Source organism: Scyliorhinus torazame, chromosome 21 (genome assembly GCF_047496885.1).
Source record: "Scyliorhinus torazame isolate Kashiwa2021f chromosome 21, sScyTor2.1, whole genome shotgun sequence".
Taxonomy (NCBI): Eukaryota; Metazoa; Chordata; class Chondrichthyes; order Carcharhiniformes; family Scyliorhinidae; genus Scyliorhinus; species Scyliorhinus torazame.
The window spans coordinates 90850935-90863960 of NC_092727.1; the positions used below are offsets into that span (position 1 = coordinate 90850935).

General features: G+C 48.2%; 1 long non-coding RNA gene across 1 annotated transcript in view; it reads left to right on the forward strand.

The window, feature by feature from the left end:
* The first annotated feature begins 894 nt into the window (after nt 1–894).
* The window catches only part of LOC140398014 (uncharacterized), a 94793-nt gene continuing 82661 nt past the window's right edge, over nt 895–13026 (forward strand). Inside the window, exon 1 of the long non-coding RNA XR_011937379.1 lies at nt 895–1007. This is a non-coding gene — a long non-coding RNA (uncharacterized lncRNA). The remainder of the gene's footprint in view (nt 1008–13026) is intronic.

Here is a 13026-nt window from a genome sequence, read left to right on the forward strand (position 1 = left end):
AAAACACTTTGGGTTGAGAGTTGTGAAGCTTTGGAATTCTCTGCTGTAGCGAACTGTAGCTGCTCATTTTTTGAGTGTATTCAAGTCAGAGATTGATAAATCTTTTGATACTTCGAGGATCAAGGGAGTTGAGGACAGTGAAAGAAATTGTAATGGAGGTAAAAGATCCTGCTGCATTACAGAGCAGGAGCTTGGAGCTGTTCCGATTCATTACATTCTAATGTTCCTGACCAGTATCCAGTGCCACATGTCAGAAGGTGTGTGTGGAGTTCAGGTGAAGACAGGTTTGAGTAATCTGCTGACATTTCTGTCCATCTGTATTCATGAAGAATGGCCTCCTGGATGATGTACTGGGGGGTGATTGGTGCTGCTGTCCTCCTGGATGATGTACTGGCGGGTGATTGGTGCTGCTGAGCTGGACTTTATTATGTAGCAGTGCCTTGGGGGGAAGAGAGAGAAAAGCATCAGCAGGAGAGATGAAAGGAAAGCCTTCCTGTGTGGAAGGTGCCTTCTCAATGCATTATTTTCCCCATCTTTTGGGTTTCTTTACCTCCATGTCATCCTCTGAGTAGCAGAGTTCCTCATTTTAATTGGTGTTGCTGTGTAGCGAGTTGGCATTAATTGGTTTACAAATGACACTATCATATCTTCCAGAAACCAACAAGAATCCACTTTTGTCTTTTTCCTTTACTCCCATGTCTCATGAAAACATTGATTCATGCTCGGTTATAGTTCAATGGGCAGCTCCCTCACGGGTGCACTGTGCAGCTATGAAAGTATTTTTTTGGTAGCTGTGCAGAGCATTTCCCTTTCAAATGTTTTTCATTAAAACAACGTTTGGTGCCTTTTGAAATGCACTTCTAATAGACAAATTTATTTTCTGTTCTCTACAGCTTGACATCAGAATATACTGCACTGTTCTCTACAGCAAACTACTGTAATGGTGAAGTGAATCGTATGCACTGTGGCAACAAATGTTACTTGTTTCTTGAGGCGCCACAGTTACAGTAAGAACAATTACTCACCACATACTGCTCACCAGACATCAAATACCTGCAACAGAATGCAAGTGTTCCTTATGGATGCTCACTGCTGTGGAAGCTTTGAGCTTCAAACTACATCAGGGTGTTTGGTCAAACTACAACATGGTGGGACAATGTACTGAGATTCAGCTTGCTGCTAGTATTACTACCCAATGATTGTCTGCCGCATAGACAGAAGGGCATGTTGACAGACTGCTCAGAAGCATGGGGCAAGGCTGGAGTAGGCAGGGGCACAACACTGTCATCTCCTTGGGGGATGGCACATAAATTAGATTCAGTTTCCTCTGCTCAAACTGTAACAAAAGTGTCAGAAACGAATCAGAACCAGCACACCATCAGATCTGACCGAGCTGGTTGTAGAGGAGAAGAACAAAGGAAATAGGAGTGGGAGTAGGCTGTATGATCCCTCAGGACTGCTCTGGCATTCTGTAAAATCATGGCTGATATTCTATCTCAAATTTACCATACTGCCCGATCCTGCATCCCTTAATTCCCAAGCCAACAATGATTTGGAGGTGGTGGTTGTAGTGTTGGGTGTTCTGATGTACAGATGAACCAACACGGTTGTATTTGGTACAACGCTGTTTTATTTCAACTTGTTATTTACAGTTCTGTCTTGATACTCTGCACGTGGTGACTCCCTGTGTGTGTTGTTTATCAGGTCCTGTCCTTGTCCTGGTCTCCAGATCTACTGGCCACCAGGTGTCGTGTTTCTTCTCTTATACTGTCTTTGTCCCTGTCTATGATTGATTGTTGTGTTGTGTGTGCTGATTTGTCTGTTGGTGTGTCTATCATGATGTGTGTGTTTGAATATCATGACATCCCCCTTTTTTACAAAATTATGTGCCTACGTGGTTATAAATACGAATGTGTCGTGAGTGCATCTAAAAGTGTGTGTGCGTGATATTTACAGCAGGTGCATGTGGCGTAACTATATACATGGGGCGATGTCGGGTGTGTCATGCTAACGAGGTTGTACCATAACAAAACAGGAAGACGAAAAACTTTGAAGTGTGGTCCGGTCAAACGATATCTGGAATGATAAAACAGTAACATGTTACAATACAATAGTGTTTCAACTTTAACGGGTGAACAGTCTCATAAGTCCAATCTAGTAGGTGTGCGACGAATTCGGGTTGACCGTCTCAAGGGTGGGTCGAGAACCACCGGCTGAGGTGCGAGCCTGGCCACGGGTGGCGATGGAAGGGGCATGATCTGTGGCAGCTCCACGAAGTCATCCTCGGGAACAGTGGAGGACCCGGCGTGTGTGCACTGTTCGGTTGCGAGCGTGGAAGGTGGCGAAGGGCTCGCCGATTGCGGCGACGCACTGATCCATCCGGCATGCGTACCAGGAACGAGCGGGGAGCCACACGTCGGAGAACTTCGGCAGGTGCTGACCAGCCACCATTTGGCAGATGAATGTGGACTTTATCCCCGGAGGACAGGGGGGGAAGATCAATCGCCCTTGTATCGTACAGACTCTTCTGGCGATCACGCTGCAGTTGCATCTTGTGCAGTACCTTAGCATGGTCCGTTGCTGGTGTCAGGATGGAAGGCACAGTTGTCCTGAGGGTGCGACCCATCAGTAGCTGTGCTGGCGAGAGACCCGTGGCTAGCGGGGCCGATCGATAGGCCAGCAGGGCGAGGTGAAAGTCCAATCCGGCAGGAGCAGCCTTGCAGAGGAGCCGCTTGGCAATGTGAACGCCCTTTTCCGCCTTTCCATTTGGCTGTGGATGTAGAGGGCTGGATGTTACGTGTGTGAAACCATATGATGCGGCAAAGGACGACCATTCACGGCTGGCGAAACAGGGCCCATTGTCCGACATGACAGTCATCGGAATGCCGTGGCGAGCAAAGGTGTCCTTGCAGGCCCTGATGACTGCAGAAAACGTCAGATCGTGTAGGGGTATGACTTCTGGGTAATTGGAGAAGTAGTCTATGATGATAATGTAGTCCATGCCAAGCGCGTGAAATAGGTCGACACCCACCTTCGCCCAGGGGGACGTCACCAGCTCATGGGTCAGAAGCGTCTCAGGAGGTTGCGCCGGCTGAAACCTCTGGCAGGTTGTGCAATTGAGTACCATGTTGGCAATATCATCATTAATGCCCGGCCAATATACCGCCTCTCGGGCCCTCCGTCTGCACTTCTCGACTCCCAAGTGGCCTTCGTGTATTTGATTGAGAATCATCTGGCGCATACTGTGCGGAATGACGATCCTGTCTAGCTTCAGAAGGATCCCATCAATGGTGGTTAGGTCATCTCGCACATTATAGAACTGCGGGCACTGCCCTTTGTGCCAACCTTCCGTCATGGGGCGCATCACTCGCTGTAGAAAGGGGTCGGCCACTGTCTCTGCACGTATGCGGGCCAGACTGGGGTCGTTAGCCGGCAGATTTGCCGCTGTCAAAGCCACGTCTGCCTCAACTTGACATACGATCCCCTCCGCATCTGGTGGTGTACTCACTGCTCGGGATAGGGTATCCGCCACGATGAGGTCCTTCCCTGGAGTGTAGATCAGTTGGAAATCATACCTCCTGAGTTTAAGTAAGATGCGCTGGAGGCGAGGGGTCATGTCGTTCAGGTCCTTGTTTATTATGTTGACCAGGGGGCGGTGGTCAGTTTCGACCGTGAATCGTGGAAGACCATATGCATAATCGGGGAACTTGTCCAAACCAGTTAGCAAGCCCAGGCATTCTTTTTCAATTTGCGCGTAGCGCATTTCCGTAGGGGTCATGGCCCGTGATGCATAGGCAACCGGGGCCCATGACGACGTGTCATCCCTCTGCAGGAGCACTGCTCCAATACCAGATTGGCTGGCATCAGTTGAGATTTTGGTGGGACGAGACGTGTCGAAGAACGCCAACACTGGTGCCGTGGCCAGTTTGTGTTTGAGCTTCTCCCATTCCAGCTGGTGTGCATGTTGCCACTGGAACTCTGTAGATTTCTTTACGAGATGGCGCAGAGCCGTTGTGTGGGAAGCAAGGTTGGGAATGAATTTCCCGAGGAAGTTGACCATGCCAAGGAATCGTAGGACAGCCTTCTTGTCGGCCGGCCGGGGCATGGCTGTGATGGCGCTCACCTTGTCCGCATCGGAACGGACCCCTGATCGGGAGATGTGGTCCCCCAGGAACTTCAATTCGGTCTGGCCAAAGGCACATTTGGCACGGTTGAGGCGCAGGCCATTGTTTCGTATGCGGGCGAAAACGCGTTGGAGACGATGTATGTGCTCCTGCGGAGTGGTGGACCAGATGATGATATCGTCCACATATACGCGTACCCCTTCGATGCCTTCCATCATCTGCTCCATTATTCTGTGGAAGACCTCGGATACCGAGATGATGCCAAATGGCATCCGGTTGTAGCAGAATCTGCCAAAAGGGGTGTTAAAAGTACATAGCTTTCGGCTGGACGGGTCCAATTGGATCTGCCAAAATCCTTTGGAAGCATCCAGTTTGGTGAATATTTTGGCTTGGGCCATCTCACTGGTGATTTCCTCTCGTTTAGGTATGGGATAGTGTTCCCGCATAATGTTATTATTTAGGTCTTTGGGGTCTATACAGATGCGGAGCTCGCCAGAGGGCTTCTTGACACACACCATGGAGCTGACCCATGGCGTGGGCTCCGTGACCCTGGATAGGACCCCTTGGTCCTGGAGATCCTGCAGCTGCAACTTGAGGCGGTCTTTAAGTGGCGCAGGAACCCTGCGAGGTGCGTGAACGACCGGGATGGCGTCCGGTTTGAGGCGAATTTTGTATGTGTATGGCAGTGTCCCCATGCCTTCAAATACCTCCTGGTTGTGAGCAAGGCGGGATTGGAGATTTGCGTTGAAGTCAGCATCCAGGAAGTCGGATGTGTCGTCTGGAGAGAGAGACATAATTCGCTGTACAAGGTGAAGAGCCTTGCATGCCCAGGAATCGTAGTACAGCTTTCTTGTCGGCCGGCCGGGGCATGGCTGTGATGGCGCTTACCTTGTCCGCATCGGGACGGACCCCTGATCGGGAGATGTGGTCCCCCAGGAACTTCAATTCGGTCTGGCCAAAGGCACATTTGGCACGGTTGAGGCGCAGGCCATTGTTTCGTATGCGGGCGAAATGTACTCGTTGGCTCGCATGTACAGTTCAAATCGCTGCGTGAAAAGCTTCCAATTGGTGCCAAGGTTCCCAGCGACTTGCAACGGCTGCGGTTTGTTGGTGATGTCCATATCTCAAGATGGCAGGTTTGTCGGCAGGTATCGATCCACTCCTGTACCATGTAGTGTTGGGTGTTCTGATGTACAGATGAACCAACAAGGTTGTATTTGGTACAACGCTGTTTTATTTCAACTTGTTATTTACAGTTCTGTCTTGATACTCTGCACGTGGTGACTCCCTGTGTGTGTTGTTTATCAGGTCCTGCCCTTGTCCTGGTCTCCAGATCTACTGGCCACCAGGTGTCGTATTTCTTCTCTTATACTGTCTCTGTCCTTGTCTATGATTGGTTGTCGTGTTGTGTGTTCTGATTTGTCTGTTGGTGTGTCTATCATGATGTGTGTGTTTGAATATCATGACAGTGGTGAGGCTGCAGTATTCGCTGACTCTGCTGCCTATTTATAGGAAATGTGATGTTGTTTCCCATTCAGGCAAAAGGGTCATCTGTCACATGTTTGATACATTGCAGATTGTTTGATGTCCCCACATGTGGCAATTTAGACATACATTAGAGTGAATGTTGTGCTGCCATTAACTGCCAGTGGTTATGTTCTCTCGATGGAAAATTCAGCTTCTGGTATAGGGCATAACTATCTCTTAAATGATTGGCTACAAAGAGAGAGCTCCTTGCATAGATTGAAGTAAATGCTCCTCTGCTTTGGTAGTCAGGTTCTACGGTAATGGTAACTGTTGTCCATTTGGCCCCAGTACCTCCAGCATGGACTCCTTCCTTTACCTTCTTCCTTTTCTCCCTCCAAATAGCAAATTTGAAGGTGTTCCCATGGTGGAAATTTGAATTGAAGGAACTAAAAAAAGAAAGTACAAACTCTTGGCACAAAATCTATCAAAATGAAGGTCTGTCAAAACCAAACATCCAAAAATAACCGTGAACTGCAATGGATAATGAAGTGCAGATTCAAACACTGCAGTGAAAACAAGCTGGAGTCTCACTTTAAATGCTGACTTCCTGTCAGCATGAGACATCCAAATAAGTGGCTGAGATGTATGCAGTGTGAACTCCTGGCATGAATCCTGCAAAATGTATTTACACTGGATTATAATATTTCAATTAAGCACATGTCTGCTGTTTGTGAAAGCTTACTGTCTCCACATCCTGCTGGACTGAAAGTTCTTCAATCATGGGTGGTGACTGACCTACTCGAAGAAGCCCCCTACCCACTGAATGTATACTACCACGAGTGGTGTAAAAGCATACAAAAATATCTCGAGTATTTCATCCCAATTTTATGTCTCAGCCTCCAGTGGTTAAAGGTGGGTTGTCTCGTGTACTTATCTTAGTCTTCCTTGTACACACAACCAAAAGGTGGGCTTTCCAAAAAGTGTCCTGAACTGTAACCCCAACAAATTTTTTTTAATCAATGTGTACCTTTTGACAATACACCATCTGTCAATTGTGTACTGTGATAATGAGCATCAGCCAGTCATTTGACTCCCTTTTGATTTGATAGAGCTGTTCTCTGACTTAAACTTGTCACTGACAGCAGCTTAATGACTCTCTTTAATAAATTCCCGATGCAAAACATCTTCAAGCTTAACAGGATTCAATTAAAGTGACAGAATCGAGAGAGTATATAAACAGATTTACACAACTTCAAAATCTTTTTTACTTGTTAATATCCTTTCCCCTTATCAGGTTATTCTTTACATCACAAACGTATCTTAAATTCTGCTTGGAAACTGCTGGGGCATGGAGATCTACTATCTCACTCTTTCTCACGTTACACAATTAGTAAGGGATTTGGAGGACCAAAGATCTCAGGTGAAAAATGCGCCATGTGTTGTGGCACTAACCAGGCAATGACCATCTCCCCGGCAAGAGAGAATCTAACCATCATCCCTTGAAATGTCATTGCATTACCATCTTGAATCCCCCACTATATCATCCTGGGGATTATCATTGACCAGAAACTGAACAGGACTAACCATATAATTACTGTGACTACCAGAGCAGGTTAGAGGCTAGGAGTCCTATGGCGAATAATTCACTTCCTGACTCCCCAAACCATGTCCACCACCTACAAGGTACAAGTCAAAAGTGTGATAAAATACTCTCCACTTGCCTGGATGAGTGCAGTTCAAACAACACTCAAGAAGGACAAAGCAACCCGTTTGATTGGCGCCCCTTCCACAAGCATTCACTGCCTCCACCACTCATGCATAGTGGCAGCAGTGTGTAGCATCTTCAAGATGCACTGCAGGAACTCACCAAGACTCCAACCATCACTGTCACCTCGAAGGACAAGGACAGTAGATGCATGGGAGCACCTGAAGGTTCCTCTCCAAGCCACTCACCATCCTGACTTGGAAATACCTCACTGTTCCTTCACTGTCACTGGGACAAAGTCCTGGAACTCCCTCCTTAGCAGCACTGAGGGTACACCGACACCATAAATACTGCAGAAGTTCAAGAAGGCAGCTCACCACGACTTTAGGGGTGGGGAAAACTGCTGGCCTAACCAGTGACACCCACATCCACATGAATGGACATTAAAAAAAAAAAATGGTGGAGAAGTGACCTTATCAAAAGTTATATATTATATGGACTTTTTACTGAAAGGCTACAAGAGAATGCAGGATCAAAGCTTGAAAAAGTAAATTCGGGATTGATGTCAGAAAATTCATCATACAAAAAGTGACCAATACAAGAAACAGATTTGTGATAAGGATTGTGGAGACAATAATCCTGGAAACCTTCAAGAGATTTGCTGCTGAGGTCGGGAGCAATCTTTCTGGTCTTCTCTTCTTTCTTTGGTCAAGATCAGTGAAATATCTTTTCTTGTAGAATCTTCTGGGCAGTATTTAATGGAGCGTGTCTTGACTATCGGCTGGGAAGTTTGAAGAAGCTCCGTGTAGCCTCCTTTGGGGAGGGCCCACTGAATTAAGTGCCACTCAAACACTTGGAAAGCCATCAGCGGGTCTTCACCTGGGTCTAGGGCCCTGGTGGCAGAGGCCCAACCTACCAAGAGCTGCTGGCCAATCAGAGGCCAGGAACTCTATTAAATGGCAGTGCCACTGGGGAGGCAGTGGCGGCTGATGTTGCAGCATCTACAAGGTGCCAAGGATTGTGGATGGACCCAAGAACACAGGTGAGTGATGGCACTAGCAGGGGGTTTGTGGAGTAGCGGTCACAATGGAGGGGGGGGGGGAGAAGGTCAGCAGCAGGTCAGGGTGGCTCTTAGTGGCTTCCCCTCTTCCGAAGGCTGAGCCCCTAGATCGGGTACTGTCTTTGAACGCGGCATCACACATACACCCCTCCCCACCCTGGACGTTGCAAGTAAACACTCCAGAGTTTGTTTGTCGTGCCCCCTACATGGCAAACTCCCTCCCCACTCCCCCACCCCAACCCCCTCCTCTCCCACCACAATCCCCACACGATTAATACCAGTGGCGGCAGGATGAGGCACTTAAGTGGGCCTGAATTGTTCCCTGTCACCAAACTAATCGCGGAGGAGAGCATTAAATTCTGCCTCCAGAAACTAAGAAGAACTGAAATTTGTCACTGTTAGTTGTGGGAAAGGGGATTAATGGTCATATTATGGCGAGCCCAGTGAAGTCAATGAAAGAAAGATCTGTCATGGTGTAAAGTGAATTCATGATCAGCCCATTTTGAGCTACCAGAATTTTACAAGACAAAAACAAGCCATTTAATCCATCAGGTCTTCTCCACAAAGTCTAATCCACTTCTGTGCTTATTCTTCATGCCCTTTATTATTCCTTATTTTCAATTAACTGTCTAAAATTCTTTGAAAATGATTCACAGAATCACAGAATTATTACAGTGCAAAAGGAGGCCATTTGGCCCAACATGTTCTCTCTGGCTCTCTGAATGATCAATTTGCTTACTGTCATTCTCCCTCCTTTTCTCTTTAATGCTGCGCATTCTTCCTTTCCAGGTAATCAGTCTAATTCCACTTCGTAAGCTTTGAGTGAACGTGCCTCCGCTACACTCCCAGGATTGATGGATACTGCTTCCGTCATGTGAGGTTTCACCATCAGCAGGGAACAAGTCAAAAGAAAATGTGGAAAAAGAAACGATTTGCAGATTGTGAAGGAGGTGCATGAAAAAGTCTAGGGCAGCACGGTGGCGCAGTGGGTTAGCCCTGCTGCCTCATGGCACCGAGGTCCCAGGTTCGATCCCGGCTCTGGGTCACTGTCCGTGTGGAGTTTGCACATTCTCCCCGTATTTGCGTGGGTTTCGCCCCCACAACCCAAATATGTGCAGGTTAGGTGGATTGGCCACGCCAAATTGCCCCTTACTTGGAAAAAATTAATTGGGTACTCTAAATTTATTTAAAAAAAGAAAAAGTCCAAGAAAAATCATAGGCCTGGATTTTCCGGGTTTTCCACCGTGGAGGCAGCTCGACATTAGCGGCTGGAGTGATTTTCCAGTCCCGTCGAAGTCAATGGTGCTCGCCGGTCCCCGTCGCCGGGGAACACACCGCAAGGTGGGACCAGAAGATCTCACTCAGTGAAATGAGAGAAGGTTGTTTGTCAATTCCATTCTCTTCCCCTGTATTCAAGATCTCCCAGCCCGAACATTTAGCTCTATTTTTCATCTATCTCACCGGGTTGACATTATTATAGACATTCATCACTCTTTATGTAGGGCAGCCGGTAATTATGCATTCAGAAATAAAATGCATAAAAAGCCCAGATGGCCCATTGAGCCTGCTCCACACCATGGTCACTACAACAATTTGCCTCCCTCATTTGCCCCCCAAACACTGCTGGCCTTGGGCGACTGTCTGTGTGGAGTTTGCACTTTCTCCACTTGTCTGCGTGGGTTTCCTCCCACAGTTCAAAGATGTGCAGGTTAGGTGGCGTGGTGAGGTTACAGGGATGGGGTAGGGGAGTGGGCCTGATGACTAGGGTCATATCACCGTGACACAGAGGCACATGTTTCACCTCTCCTGATCTTACGGCCTCCTTTGTGAGCTGTACCCTTGAGGTTCAGTGTACGGGAGGCTGAGGCATATGGGATAGGGGCCAGCGGCAGCTCAAAGGTGAAGAGAACACACATTGACAATTATTCGAATGAGTGACGCTGGCCCTGGAGATTGAGGGAGACATCCTCATTCCCTATGAGAAACAGGCATGATTGATGTGTTCAGTCACAAAGCACATGGAGGTAGACTTGGACTGAGCAGAAACCTATCTGTGCAGGAATCAGGTTTTCAGTTCAGAATTGCAGGAACACAGCTCACCAGAACAAGGAGTCATAAAAAGTGGGTGTTATTAGAGAGGCTTATTTGCAGAGGCGAAAGTTATTATAAGGGCTTAACAACCATGCCCATGCTGTGCAACTAGGGTTTCTTAACTTTTCTAACCCTGCCGTTACATCTTGCTGCACCCCCAACATCGACAGTGGAGGTGGAGGCAGCTTGCTGTCTGCCATGTTCTGTTGTCTGTGATGACTGCGGCAGGCATCCTCTGGAGGGCTGAGGCTAGGGGAGCCCCGGATTGCTTTTGGGGTCCTGTTTGTGGCAGTGCCACCCTCCTCGACCTGTAGAACTGGAGCTGACTTGGTAACAGGAAGAGGGGATTTGGAGGGGCAGGACTGTCCCGGAGTCACCTGGGTGGATGGACCAATGCAGGGCACCAGATGGTCCTCCATATAGGTGCCTAGGTGCCCCTGGCTTCCTATGGCTGGAGGGGCAGTTGCAGCGAGGCCGAGAAGCCCCTCCATCCTCTGGCGTTGGCACTGTTGGATGCCAGCAAGTGCCTGCACCATGGAGTACATGCCCTGAAGTAGTGCAGGATGAAAGTATTGGACTAATGTTTCCATGGCGGCCACCACCCTGTGTTGACTGCGGTGCAGTGGAGTGTCAACACAATCACCTCAAACATAAGCAGATGGACTCCTCAATGCAACCTTTCAATCCGAGGTGTGTACTAAGGATCGCTTCCTGATTTTCCCGAGTTTGTCTTTGGAGGTCCAGCAACTAAAGCACCACCGAGTCCAGAGGCTCGTCACCTGACTGCGACTCAGCAGATTCCTGCTCTCCAACAATCCAACAAATAGGGAATGTCGGCTCCCTGGGATTATCTCTGCCTCCACCTGCTGTGGATCTGGAAGTGTGATGTGGTTACCAGATTGATACCCCAAGGCTGTTCTAAAACCAGGTTCCACCAAGGTGTGTGTCTCCATGCTGGTTGAGGGGGTGGGTGAGTGCTCTGACGGATCTTCAATGTCGGGGTCTATAAATCCACTTTCTGCATTGTTCTCGGGGCTGGAGTTGAAGACCTCGCTGGTGGACCTCCTGAGCCGCCTCTTAGATATGCCTGCAACAGAAAGGAGATATCATGAGTGCACAGCATGGACCTTTAGAAACAGGAGGCATGATTCCCAGCATTGTTATCTGGTGGATGGTGCAGTGCTGGACCCTCACTTGGTTTATCTCTGCTGACCTCACTCTCAGGACAGGAGCGGTCGACGCTCTCCCCACCAGCTGGATGGCTCTGTCCTCGAAGTTCGCGAGGACGTTCAGCTCTGGCATCCTTCCACTTATCTGGGATCTCTCCTCTTATTGTGAGACAACTTATATTACATAAAAACAGATGGAGAGAGCGTAAGCAGGACGCGTGCCAGGGCAGATGATAAGGTTTCCTGGCATGTGCGGATGGTGAATGGGAGAAGTGAGGTGATGAGGGCACAACCCACAGGGGAGGTGAAGGTGTGTGTGGGAGAGCGAGTGGTGGTGTCCCTTGAGCTGGCAGTGAGTGAGATCTCTGTGGACGTGTGTTGGGAGTGTGAGTGTGTGAGCTGAGAGTGATCAGAAGAGTGACTTACCCTGTCAGAACGGAGGAGGTCATTCATCCTCTTCCTTCACTAAATGGCTGTCCTCTTCTGCAAGGTGTTGGCGCTGAGCACTGCTGCTGCCCCCCCTCCCCCCCACCCCCCCATGCTGGGTTTATTAGCTTGCTGATTTGGTTTTCTGACTGAGGGCTGGAAGTACACATCACGGCGGGTCTCCACCACATCGAGCAGCCTCTCCAGGGAGGTGTCGGGGATCTTTGGGGCAGATCTCCTGGTGACCTGTGAAGTGTGTACGCTAGGGCAGTCTTTAAATGTGGCACCCTGATTATTGCAGCATCGAGATGATGACATGGCGGGCGAATCACAGACCGTCCACCAGCCGTACAGCATGGAATCCATGCATTAACGCTTTGTTGTCTACGTGACGCACTCTATGGTGGGAAAAGCCACCATTGCCGTCACCGATTTTCCTACCATTGGCTTTTTGCCACGGACTGTGTTTTTGTGTAAAGACATTTACCTTTCTAATGATTCAGCTTCTGCCCCAGCCAAAAGTATTCAACATGATCCCACTTCTACTTCTAAAACATGATACATTGAGAATTGTGATGAATATATAAATTGTTATATCTCATATATATAGGCAGTGTGTCTACTAAAGCTGCAATTAAGGTGAGTTAATTATTGATTTTAATCACTTACCTGGTTACTGAGGAAGGGCTAATGGAATCGTGCTTTGATTGCTTGAGATTCCCTGGAGTGCAGATAATTTATGAGGGATTGTATTTAGTCCTAGCTAAGCAGGTCGTGGAACTTAATGGCATACAGAAAATGTACTTAATGGGAGCAGCCAGGTCTGTCCGCAGTTTTGAGTTTGTTACAGGGTTTTAAGTTGAACAGCTGTATTGTCAAAAATGAGCAGAAGTGTACTGGATCTGCTCTTGGAAGGAATTCTTTCCAAGAGTCTCTGCACAGGTAAACAAGTAACCTGTTTTGTAAACTTTATTTATCAGTGAC